Here is a 13,520-nt window from a genome sequence, read left to right on the forward strand (position 1 = left end):
TTTATTAACCGCACTAGATATAACAGAGTACTCATTCATTTTAGTAGGGAATGGAGTTTTTTCAATATAAGCTTCAGGAAGAATATGATCAACAGTTTCAATTATAGCACATTTATTTATAGATGAATCAATTTTATCTTTATATGGTTCATGATACTTATCAAAATTCTTCCTAGGCAATTCAAAGTGAGAGGCAAAAGCTTTATAAAAGTTTGCAACGACTTGAGAATCAAGACCATAAGTAGCACTCATATTACGAAATTTATCAGTATCCATAAAAACTTCAATGCATTTATAATCATAGTTTATACCTGACTCTCTATCTTTGTCGTTCTCCCATCCTTCAGTATTCTCCTGGATCCGATCAAGAAGGTCCCTTTTAAACTCTTCTTTGTTGCATGTAAATGATCCAGAACAAGAAGTATCCAGCAAAGTCTTATCTTGAAAAGACAATCTTGCATAGAAATTATCAATAATAATATTACCAGGAAGCTCATGAATGGGGCATTTGAGCATTAAAGACTTCAATCCCCCCCAAGCTTGGGCAATACTCTCTCCATCATGAGGCCAGAAATTATATATGCGGTTCCGGTCTTTATGAATTTTACTTGGAGGATAGAATTTAGAATAAAATAGAGGCACAATATCCTTCCAATCAAGAGAATCACCATTCTTCAGCAATTTATACCAATGCGCCGCTTTACCAGACATCGATATAGAGAATAGTTTCTTTCTAACTTCATCCATAGCAATACCTGCACATTTGAATAACCCGCATAATTCATGTAAAAACAGTAAATGATCACCAGGATGGACAGTTCCATCCCCTTCATAGCGGTTATCCACAACACGTTCAATAATTTTCATAGGTATTTTGTATGGAACCTCTTTCTCACCTGGCGCCTCATCCACTACCTTTGCAGTAGTAGTAGATTTTCCAAAGAGGAATTCAAGGGAAGACCCCTTCATAATGAATTATAGCAGCAGGCAGAAATAAAAACAACACGTACAGTAAAGGTTTTCCTTACCAATAGCGCTTCACTCCCCGCCAACGGCGCCAGAAAATAGTCTTGATGACCCACAAGTATAGGGGGTGTATCGTAGTACTTTCAATAAATAAGAGTGTCGAACCCAACGAGGAGCAGAAGGTGTTGACAAGCAGTTTCGATGAAGGGTTCACTGTAAATGCTCACAGACAAGTATTCAGGGGGTTTTGATATAGCAGATAAATAAAGTACGAGTAAGTAAAATGCGAGAGAAATAATTGCAGCGAGTGGCCCAATCCTTTTTAGCACAAAGGACAAGCCGGTTTGTTTACTTATAATGACCAAACGTTATTGAGGACACACGGGAATTTAGTCTAGTGCTTTCGCTTCATATAGCTGATTAATCTTCATTGTTTTGATAAGTGTTGTGTGGGTGAACCTATGCTAATGCACCGCCCTACCTAGGACTAATACATACTTGTGATTATACCCCTTGCAAGCATCCGCAAATACAAGAAAGTAATTAAGATAAATCTAACCACAGCCTTAAACTCTGAGATCCTGCTATCCCTCCTGCATCGATATACCAACGGGGGTTTAGGTTTCTGTCACTCCGGCAACCCCGCAATTAGCAACCGAATACAAGATGCACTCCCCTAGGCCCATAAATGGTGAAGTATCATGTAGTCGACGTTCACATGACACCACTAGAAGAATAACACCACAACTTAAATATCATAACATTGAATATTAACCAACATAATTCACTACTAACATTTAGACTTCACCCATGTCCTCAAGAACTAAACGAACTACTCACAAGACATCATATGGAACATGATCAGAGGTGATATGATGGTGAATAACAATCTGAACATAAACCTTGGTTCAATGGTTTCACTCAATAGCATCAATAACAAGTAGAAATCAACATCGGGAGAGTTTCCCCTATCAAACAATCAAGATCAAACCCTAATTGTTACAGCGGTGATGAGGTGCAGCGGTGGAGATGGCGGTGATGATGATGAAGATGATGGTGATGATGATGGAGATGATGTCCAGCTCGATGACGATGACGATGGCGTCGATTTCCCCCTCCGGGAGGGAATTTCCCCGGCGGATTTCAGCCTGCCGGAGAGCTCTTTTCTCTCTGGTGTTTTCCGCCCTGCAGAGGCGGCTGTGACTCTTCGCGACTATCCCCTGGAGCTTAGGTTTTCGGGACGATGATGTACGTGAAGGAGAGGAGGCCAGAGGGGGTCGTGGGCCCCCTCCCCACATGGCGGCGCGGCCAGGGCAGGGCCCGCGCCGGCCTATGAGGGGGGCCCATGGCGGCCCTCCTCGGCTCCCCTTTCTAGCTCCCTTCGTCTTCTGGAAAAATAGGATTTTTCGTATAATTTCCGTCAATTGTTGATCTTCCGAAATATTGCATTCTGACGGCGCTTTTTCCAGCAGAATCCTGACTCCAGTGCGCGATCCTCCAATAATCATGAAACATGCAAAATAGATGAAATAACATAAGTATCATCTCCAAATATGAAATATATCAATGAATAACAGCAAATTGTGATATAAAATAGTGATGCAAAATGGACGTATCAGCCCCCTACTCCACCGTCCGTGCCACAGGCCCTTGCTGAGGATGCTACTCAGGCTGATCGGGAGGCAGCCAAGTCTGCCGAGGCTGCTGTTGATGAGGCATATGAGGAGCAGGTACTTGCTTATTCAGAGGCTCTTGGCTCTTACCGTGACAGTTTGGCTACCTTTACTCAGTGGTGTGATGAGGATGCCAGGGCTGCTGCTGTTCTTTCTCAGAGTGTTCAGCCACAGTTTGCTTCTGAGTTTATGGGCCTCGCCACTGTTGCCGAGATGTGGTCTCACCTTCGTCAGCGCTATCAGCCTTCTGGGGATTTTCTGTACTTATCTGTGTTGCGTCAGGAGCATGATCTTCAGCAGGGTGACTCCACTGTTGATGACTTTTACACCCAGAGTGCAGCGATCTAGTGCCAGCTTGACTCCCTTCGCAGTGCTGTCTGTGGTACTTGTCAGTGTTGCCGGACAGTACGTTCAGATATGGACTTCCAGAGGATCCATGAGTTCCTGTCTCGACTTCGCCCAGAGTTTGAGCCTCGTCGTGCTCAGTTGTTTGCTCGAGGCCGTGTTCCTATCTCAGAGGTGCTGACTGAGCTCCGTGCTGAGGAGACTCGTTTGCGTGGTGCTGGCCTGCTTGGGACACCCTCTGTTCTTGCTGCTCGAGGTCCCACTGCTCCTGCACCGCCGCTTATTCCTACACCCGTGCCTGCTGCTTCTGGAGGAGCCCGCTTTTCTCGCAGTGGAGGTCGCTCTCGCCCTCCTCGGTTCTGCACTCACTGTCGGAGGCCTGGTCACCTTGAGTCTGACTGCTACCAGAAGCAGCGGGGCGTGCCTCCTCGTGCTCCACCCTCAGCGCCTGTCACCACCGGCTTCCCTGAGCAGGATATAATGAGACTTCAGCGTCTCCTTGCCTCCTCTGGTTCTGCTTCGACGGGTACTGCTGCCTCTGCAGCTGTTTCCTCTCCACAGTCAGGTACATCTTCGTGGGTTCTGGGTTCTGGAGCTTCTTTTCACATGTCTCCTGATTCTTCCTCTCTTTCTTCTCTTCGACCTCTTCCTCTTCCTGTTAGTGTTCTTACTGCCGATGGTACTTCTCTCCCTGTTGTTGGTCGTGGCACTCTTTCTACTTCCTCCTTTTCCGTTCCTGATGTTTCTCATGTTCCCCGTCTTACCATGAATTTGTTTTCCGCTGCTCAACTCACTGATTCTGGTTGTCGGGTCATTCTTGTTGTTATTCTTGTTCTGTTCAGGACACTCACACTCGGGCCCTGGTTGGGGCTGGCCCTCGGTGCCGTGACTCCCAGGGACTTTGGGAGCTTGACTGGCTTCATGTTCCTTCTTCCACCCCTTTATCGACCGCTCCATGCGTGCTTGCTGCTTCCACCACCGCCTCCTTTCAGCAGTGGCACCATCGTCTAGGTAATCTTTGTGGTTCTCGCTTGTCATCTTTACTTCGTCGAGGTCTTCTGGGGCCTGTCTCAGGAGATGTCTCGCTTCAGGGTTGTCAGGGATGTAGGCTTGGTAAACAGAATCAGTTACCTTATCCTACTAGTGCGTCTGTATCTCAGCGACCGTTTGATTTGGTTCATTCTGATGTATGGGGTCCGGCTCCTTTTGTTTCCAAGGGGGGCCACCGCTACTATGTTCTTTTTATCGATGACTTCTCTCGCCACACTTGGATTTATTTTATGACTTCTCGCAGCGAGGTTCTCTCGATATATAAGTGTTTTGCTGCCATGGTCCATACTCAGTTTTCCACACCTATACGTGTCTTTCGGGCTGATTCTGCTGGAGAGTATATCTCCCAGCTGTTGCGTGGTTACCTTGCTGAGCAGGGTACTCTTGCCCAGTTTTCCTGCCCTGGCGCCCATGCCCAAAATGGCATGGCTGAGCGCAAGCATCGCCACCTGCTTGAGACGACACGAGCGATGATGATCGCTGCCTCTCTTCCTCCTCACTTCTGGGCTGAGGCTGTGTCTATTTCCACCTATCTCATCAACCTTCAGCCCTCCACAGCCTTGCAGGGTGGTATCCCTCTTGAGCGTCTCACTGGTCACACTCCTGATTACTCGACCCTTCGTCTTTTTGGTTGCATTTGCTATGTTCTTCTTGCTCCACGCGAGCGCACCAAGCTGAGTGCTCAATCGGTTGAGTGTGTCTTCCTTGGCTACAGCCCTGAGCACAAAGGATATAAGTGTTGGGATCCTATTGGTCGTAGGATGCGCATATCTCGGGATGTCACTTTTGATGAGTCCCGTCGTTTCTACCCGCGTCCCTCCTCCTCTTCCTTCTCGGTGGATGATATCTCTTTCCTCATGTTCCCTGACTCACCTCCTCCTGTGCCTCCAGTTCCTGCTCCGCCGAGTCTCTCACCACCTTCTCCTCCTCCACCCGCCAGACCCCCCTCTCCTTCCTCACCACAGTCCCCACCCTCCACATCTTCCCCTCCCATGTCACCTTCCTCGCCTACGGTCGTTCCTCCCTACCCTTTTCACTACTCCCGTCGTCCCCGCGAGGATGATGCTGCTTCTTCTGATATACCTTCTACCTCCGATGTGACACCCTCTCCGTCCGAGCCGACTCACCATCTTCGTGCTCGTCCTCGTCCTCCTCCTGATCGCTATTCTCCCACTCACTACGGTCTTTCTGCTGCCCTCGAGCCGACCACTTATCGGGATGCCCTTGCTCATCCCGAATGGCAGCTAGCGATGGCTGAGGAGATTGCTGCTCTTGAGCGTACTGGCACTTGGGATGTTGTCACTCCTCCTTCCTCTGTTCGTCCCATCACCTGCAAGTGGGTCTACAAGATCAAGACTCGCTCCGATGGTTCTCTTGAGCGCTACAAGGCTCGCCTTGTCGCTCGCGGCTTTCAGCAGGAGCATGGTCGTGACTATGACAAGACCTTTGCTCCCATGGCTCACATGACCACTGTTCATACTCTTCTTGCTGTGGCTTCTGTTCGCCACTGGTCTGTCTCTCAGCTTGATGTACATAATGCTTTTCTTAATGGTGAGTTAAGTGAGGAGGTATACATGCAGCCACCTCCTGGCTACTCTGTTCCCGATGGCATGGTATGTCGTCTCCGGCGCTCTCTCTATGGCCTTAAGCAAGCCCCTCGCGCCTGGTTTCAGCGTTTTGCCTCTGTGGTCATTGCTGCTGGTTTCGTCCCTAGCGCCCATGACCCTGCGCTCTTTGTCCACACATCCTCTCGTGGTCGGACTCTGCTTCTTCTTTATGTTGATGACATGATCATCACAGGCGACGACCCTGAGTACATTGCCTTTGTCAAGGCCCGTCTTCGCGATCAGTTTCTCATGACTGATCTTGGTCCTCTCCGCTACTTTCTTGGACTTGAGGTTTCCTCTACCGCCGATGGCTTCTATATCTCCTAGGAGAAGTATATTCAGGATCTTCTCACTCGTGCTGCTCTTGGTGATGAGCGCATTGTCGAGACTCCTATGGAGCTCAATGTCCGCCTACGGTCCACTGATGGTGACCTTCTTTCGGACCCGACTCGCTATCGTCACTTGGTTGGGAGTCTTGTTTACCTTGCTGTCACACGTCCTGATATTTCCTACCCAGTCCACATTCTGAGTCAGTTCATGGCTGCTCCCACTAGTGTCCACTATAGTCATCTTCTTCGTGTCCTTCGCTATCTTCGTGGCACTATCTCTCGTCGGCTTTTCTTTCCTCGCTCCAGCTCCTTACAGCTCCAGACCTACTCAGATGCTACCTGGGCTAGCGATCCAGAGGATCGCAAGTCTCTTTCTGCCTACTGTGTCTTTCTTGGTGGCTCTCTCATTGCTTGGAAGACCAAGAAGCAGGTTGCAGTTTCTCGTTCGAGTGTTGAGGCTGAGTTGCGAGCGATGGCTCTATTGACGGCTGAGGTGACTTGGTTACGCTGGTTACTTGCGGACTTTGGTGTTTCTGCTGATGCTCCGACTCCGCTCTTATCGGACAGTACTGGTGCCATCAGCATTGCACGTGATCCGGTGAAGCACGAGCTCACCAAACACATCGGTGTTGATGTTTTCTATGTGCGTCATGCTGTACAGCATCAGGTTATGGCTCTTCATTATGTGCCTTCAGAGCTTCAGCTTGCTGACTTCTTCACGAAGGCCCAGACTAGAGCACAACATGTTTTCTTTCTCTCCAAACTCAGTGTTGTTGATCCACCATGAGTTTGAGGGGGGTGTTAGAGTTGTATAGTTCCTTTTCTGTTATTCCCCAGTGTATGAGGGGCTTACCTGCACATTGACACACATGTACATGTACTGGCCTATGGCCCTCTGTGAATACTAGTTGCTATTCTCCAACACAGACAACAGTGTGTAACATTCACAACATATGTTATGTTCAACCTATAGAATGTACGATGCTAAGAAAACAGAAAGCATTACCATTGCATATACATCGGAGAATGAAAACGGATAGAGCACCACTACATATGGATAAGAAAGTTGTTCTTTACAAACCTACCTTGTATTGTATGCCTAGCGACAACTGTAAAATGCATTTTACAGTTAACGTTTGGATCAAGACACAAAAAAGGGGGAACGGGGAACGAGAGGAAAAAAATCAGTCCAAGACAACCATACATGCCACAGTTTTAGTTTTTTTTTTCATTTATCAGTAGACATAAACAACATACAGTGAATACGAGATGTTTAATACTCTCTCCACATGAGTGTAGTAACCCGGCTTTCATATTAAACCACATGGACCATAGTGGCATGGGAATGACAACTATTTAAGCATTATTATGTACTCAGCCTACATTTAAACTGAATTTCTGTGTAAAAGACATTTAAATTTCAGAACCTTTATATACAATAAAAAACCTGATGCTCTAACACTGATCTTTGTTCTAGACCTATCTGAACCTTCACAGAAACCTGATGCTTATATACAATCAATTTTACATGCTCATGCGAATGTGCGGACGTTTCAACTTTCTATAGCATCCACAGATCTTAGAAGAATGCTAAGGTTGTTAACCAGAAAGTTAACCAGTACTTGGTTTGCTATACCATCTGCTCATTGATTGAGATTATTGAGATTTACTCAAACTGTATGTACCCTTCTTTAGGGCCAGAGGCGGTCGGCGGTCGACCGCGTATCCTTGAGCGCCGCTCTCTTCTTCTTCTTGCTCCCGTCGTTTCTGCTTTGTTTTTTCAACGACCGGTAGCTACCACAAGTGCCTACAGTTTGTGAACACAAGATGTCGTGCTAGTTATAAAGCAGCTAGTGGAGGCTATGGATGTCGTGATGGGAGCATAAGAGGGAAGGTGTCGACGAGGTTGCACTCCCAGACCTCACATTTGTTGATGACGCCCTTGTCGGGCCTGGACAACGGCTTTCGATCCGGATGACCGGTGGAGGAGGGAGAGGGGAGTGCGCTCTCTCCGTCGACGTCGAGCGCGCGAGCTGAGCTCCGACGGGGGACGGGGACATGAACAGAGTGTTGCAGATATGCCCAAGAGGCAATAATAAAGTGGTTATTATTATATTTTTGTGTTTATGATAAATATTTGCATCCCATGCTATAATTTTATTAACTGAAAACATTAATACATGTGTGTTCTATAAACAAACCAGAGTCTATAGTAAGCCTCTTGTTTAACTAGCTTGTTGATTAATTGATGATCATGGTTTTCTGATCATGAACATTGGATGCTATCTATAATATCTAAATTGGAGCAACCCACTAAGTGTAATTCTCTCAACATGTAAGCATGCCACCTCATCAAGATGCCACCTCAACAAATAAATATCTTTTTTGTTTTATTTTTTGCATGATAATCACCAGATATTTAAAGAAACTGCTCTCATGTCTTTTCCCCTTCTCATCCTAATCAAGGATGGCCGCACCTCTCCCACCAATAATTTTCAGTCTTATCTTTTATAATCCCCTCCCATGTCCACCTTCCCATTCCATCCTTCCAATCCATGTTCATGCCTCCAGCCCTCACAACATTCCTCTCCATCATTGATGCCTGCAAGGCAACGAAAGAAAGGACTACACTGCTTGCAAGGCAATAAGAGGAAGGGTCAACGCAACTGAATCATGATTCTTGAGGCGTTGGCTTCCATGTAAATAGTGCAGATGATGATGATACCAATGAGAAATCAACCCCCGTTCTCCTCTACCCGATCTTCCAATCTCCCTAACGGAGCTCCTATAGTGACAAGAGAAATATTCCAGAGAACAAATTAAGGTATTGCTCCTCTGCCTTATCTTGTAATCTCTCACATGATCAAATCTAGCGTCATGTCACTGCGCGGTCGTCCTGCAATTATTTACTTCAGTTTTCAGATTTAAGAGAAATATGCAGGATCTCTACACTAGCTACCACGGCATGAGCATCCGAAGATGAATTCAATATAGTCCAACCTTCAAGTCCGCCAAGGCCCTCAATATAATCCATTGCCTCACCCATAGAAATTTATCCACGTCAGATTATATTGATGGAGTTTGTTGAAAACCTATCTTCATATGTGACCAACAACGGGAATTTATTCTCGTCTTCTAGCAACTTTGTGCACTCTCAAACATGCTCACGGCAACTGATCTCGAAAGACTATTTTACTGAAGTTGCTAACATTTTATACGCTTTTGATTATTTCTGAAGGTATAATAGTCAGGTGAGTGCAACCACTGGTTTCTATCGATTCTCTGATAATTGGCTCAACTTCCAGCTTACAACTGTTTTAGGCTAACGAGGTTTAACCTTAGTGTGTAGATATTATTCTGAGTTGCTTCTTTTAATTGTACTTCAAGGCTATATGAGTACATGTTGATTATGTTTAGATTTATACTTTTTCCCCTTTTGCGTCTAATAACTCCACTGTCTTGCAATTTGTTTTCCCCTAAAATGCTTACTGTTGGACCTTCCATTTTTTCTAGGCTTCTTTTATGGTACCTTTTACCACTCATAGTACATGGAAAGGTATGAAATGCACAGACCTTCCATTTTTTATAGGCTTCTTTTATGGTACCTTTTACCAATGGCATGACTCCCCCCTTGTTGGCATAAAAACAAAAATTAAATAGTTTCTATATAAAGTAGGAAATAGCAAAACGGCTCATGCAAAGAATAAGGAAACTTAATTCGGGAGATGGCCACTAAAATTAATTTTCAACGTTGTAAACCTTCTTGGGTGTTTAACAAATTCTATCTTTTCAATAAAATAAAATGCAAAGATTTCTTTTGTGTTTTCTCGTAACAAAAACTAAAATTAAAGTTTCATCTGATAAAATGGTAAGTAAGCCAAAACCAAGCAATTGAAGTAAGTGCTAAAAATACATACTTGCAATATGTTAGCAACCTGTTCTGCAATAATATCTAGCTCATGCAATCTTCAATAGTAAATAAATTAATCCTCTCCACTTTTCATGAGAATAATCTCATGCTAATTTCGTGGTATCCCATTCGGTTTGTACTTGCCGTAGAACAGCAATCCATATGAAGTGCAGTTTCCAAAAAGGTGAGCCTCATAAGCAAATAATCTTAATTTTACCTTGTAGATTCATCTGATAGCATAAAGGGAGAAGAGAATGGAAACCATCGTCAGTGGTGAACGGAGAGATGAGATGAACAACCAGCAGTAGTAGTACAATTCAGTAAAAGGAAAAGGGATATAAACAGCCACTTACCCCTAGCTCCATGGAAATAATTGTCTGATTTACTTCACCCAAAAGTTGCTCAATTAATATTATAAAGCATGAACAAAGCAGAGATGAACTATTACACTGTCCATGCCAAGCCGATAGATGGCAAATTCCTGAAAACAACCAACCATTCTGAAATTTAAGGGCAATGGAGGGAAAATGAGTATCCACACACGAGCAAAGAGAGACAACATACACTGCTGCTGTTACTTTTCCCTGGTGCCGAGCCTCCGGGCTCCAGCAGACTTCCTGTTGGTCGGCTAAGCTTTATGCAAATCACAACCACAAAAACGCAAGTAAGTGGTGAGCGGTAGGAGGAGGAGCAGTATGAGATTGAATAGAATGCAACCGCTGCAATTGGCGTTGATCCTATATATAGCAGTGAAGTAAAAGGCCAAGAAGAGGAGCGTCTCCTCAATTCCTCATGTCTGCGGTAGTGCAGAATTTGAGACGCCCAATATTCAATGAAGGAAAGTAGATTCGGAGGTAACTAAAGATCTGAGGTGAAGTGGGAGGCAGGAGACTTTCCATGTAGCGAATGCGAAGGGAAATCAGCTTGTGGACTGCCAACCGAATAGTTATCTTAGCTAACTGAGGTGGAAGAGTTGAAGTGAGGTGGCAGCCTATGATTGCTTAGAGATGTCTGATGAGGTGGATGTCTTGCATGTTGAGAGAAATACTTTTAGTGGGTTGCTCTCTGTTTGTACTTGCCGTAGAACAGCAATCCATATGAAGTGCAGTTTCCAAAAAGGTGAGCCTCATAAGCAAATAATCTTAATTTTACCTTGTAGATTCATCTGATAGCATAAAGGGAGAAGAGAATGGAAACCATCGTCAGTGGTGAATGGAGAGATGAGATGAACAACCAGTAGTAGTAGTACAATTCAGTAAAAGGAAAAGGGATATAAACAGCCACTTACCCCTAGCTCCATGGAAATAATTGTCTGATTTACTTCACCCAAAAGTTGCTCAATTAATATTATAAAGCATGAACAAAGTAGAGATGAACTATTACACTGTCCATGCCAAGCCGATAGATGACAAATTCCTGAAAACAACCAACCATTCTGAAATTTAAGGGCAATGGAGGGAAAATGAGTATCCACACACGAGCAAAGAGAGACAACATACACTGCTGCTGTTACTTTTCCCTGGTGCCGAGCCTCCAGGCTCCAGCAGACCTCCTGTTGGTCGGCTAAGCTTTATGCAAATCACAACCACAAAAACGCAAGTAAGTGGTGAGCGGTAGGAGGAGGAGCAGTATGAGATTGAATAGAATGCAACCGCTGCAATTGGCGTTGATCCTATATATAGCAGTGAAGTAAAAGGCCAAGAAGAGGAGCGTCTCCTCAATTCCTCATGTCTGCGGTAGTGCAGAATTTGAGACGCCCAATATTCAATGAAGGAAAGTAGATTCGGAGGTAACTAAAGATCTGAGGTGAAGTGGGAGGCAGGAGACTTTCCATGTAGCGAATGCGAAGGGAAATCAGCTTGTGGACTGCCAACCGAATAGTTATCTTAGCTAGCTGAGGTGGAAGAGTTGAAGTGAGGTGGCAGCCTATGATTGCTTAGAGATGTCTGATGAGGTGGATGTCTTGCATGTTGAGAGAATCTTTTATCTCTAAATAGGAACTCCCCACTACCTTATTTTCCTGAATTCTGGTGAAGCCACGTCACCTCCTATTCTGTTACCCGCGCACAGCGTCGCCTTCTCCTCGCTTCGCCCAAATTAAAAGGAGGCAGACTATTAATATGTAAGAAAACATCATTTAACCTCTCTGTTCCTCTTCCTGACCGCCGTGACCGTTCATCCTCCTCCCAGCCAGGCCACCAATGCGCAGCGGCGGCTTAATACTCATCAAAACGCACAAATCCCACATTCAAAGAGTGGAAGATGCTCAATGGAACTCATACGCCCGCTGCCGTCGCCTCTATGTTAAAAAGCAGGCAATCTGCCATCTGCCATCCGCATCCGCATCAATCAATCAATCATGGTCATGGCAGCTTGCTCGCGCCAGCACCACGGCAAGCGACCTCCACGCTGGTATCTGGCTGCTCCCCGTTCTATTTTCTCCTTTATTTTTCAATCCATCAACCGTTCAATATATGTTCCCTATCTCGCAGGTTGAGCTCCCGCTGGAAAACCGCTCGATTCAATTGGATTCTGCCTGCTCCTAACTTGGGCCTTCCTGAATTCTTTGGATTTCATTGGCTTCCCAATTTGCTCTCTGAAGATTTCTTTGGGTTCTTATAGGCCATCGCCTAACCTTGAGGTATGCAGAAGAAACCTACACATGATTTATTATTTTGTTGTTGCCGCTCTTGATGTTTCTATTTTCGTTTTAGATCTGACAAGGAGTGCAATATGTGGAACCAAATCCTCTGTCGTGGTTATTATAGCACAACATGTGCAGTTGCAAAATCGCAGTCCTGCTTAAGTTTGGGTGGCTCTCATCTTCTCTTTTTGTTCTCCGTTACCTGGATCATGCATCAGCATGTCTTCCCATCGGCATCCGATTGAGATCCTGCGAAGAGAGCACAAGCAGTTTAACGTTTCGGCGCTGGGATTTTTTATGGCCTCATGTTGTACTAGAAACACCGGCAGCTTGATGCATCTGCTCGAGCGTTCTTTGTTGCCGGCCGGCTAGCGAACGAGATGGTTGTGATTAATGATTGTGGTGATTGTGGCCACCAGCGTGCTCTAATGCCGGCTAAAAAACATTATTCACCTACGAGTAATCCTGATTTGGACAAAGGCAACTGAGATTGCAGTGGATTTGAGTCTGGAATGGAGTTGTAGGAAACTTTGGATATTCTCTAGAGAGGACTCAGCGGCTCCTCCAGTCCTCCGTTGTCAATCTCTAGGTATTCTCATTTTTGCGTATACTCATGTTATTTCAGTTTTGCTTGATCGATTCTGGTTTTGAGGCTGACCGAATTTTATATTGAATTGCTTTTAATAGCAACACAAGGGTTACAACAGACTTCTGTTGAATTTTTTTCACCCATTTTTCCTTCTCCCAACAAAATTTAGATGATCTAAATTTACACAACTGAATTTCGCACAAAGCTATTTATTATTGTAACTATAATGTGGTTGGATCAAATAAAACCAGTTCCTCTAACAGGTTCCCTATAGCAGATCTCTTGGCCTACAACAGGCCTCCAGTCAACTTTCTCGAGCGTGTTCTATTTATCTTATATCCTCTTATTTGTTTAATTAATGACCTCACTTTTAACCAACTATATGCAGTTCAGTGATCTAGCATTGT

General features: G+C 45.0%; 2 long non-coding RNA genes across 2 annotated transcripts; one reads left to right on the top strand and one right to left on the bottom strand.

Annotated features, from left to right (window-relative positions):
- Nucleotides 1-8,117: 8,117 nt before the first annotated feature.
- On the bottom strand, nt 8,118-11,729 carry LOC127304799 (uncharacterized). The gene is made up of 4 exons (XR_007853536.2): nt 11,380-11,729; nt 10,445-11,296; nt 10,234-10,361; nt 8,118-10,110 (listed from the first exon to the last, which is right to left on the bottom strand). It is a non-coding gene; the product is annotated as an uncharacterized lncRNA (long non-coding RNA).
- A 269-nt stretch (nt 11,730-11,998) lies between these two features.
- Nucleotides 11,999-13,079, top strand: LOC127299825 (uncharacterized). The gene is made up of 3 exons (XR_007850696.2): nt 11,999-12,292; nt 12,373-12,521; nt 12,595-13,079. It is a non-coding gene; the product is annotated as an uncharacterized lncRNA (long non-coding RNA).
- Nucleotides 13,080-13,520: the final 441 nt, after the last annotated feature.

The sequence above is a fragment of the Lolium perenne genome, chromosome 5 (assembly GCF_019359855.2).
Source record: "Lolium perenne isolate Kyuss_39 chromosome 5, Kyuss_2.0, whole genome shotgun sequence".
In the NCBI taxonomy this organism is placed as follows: Eukaryota; Viridiplantae; Streptophyta; class Magnoliopsida; order Poales; family Poaceae; genus Lolium; species Lolium perenne.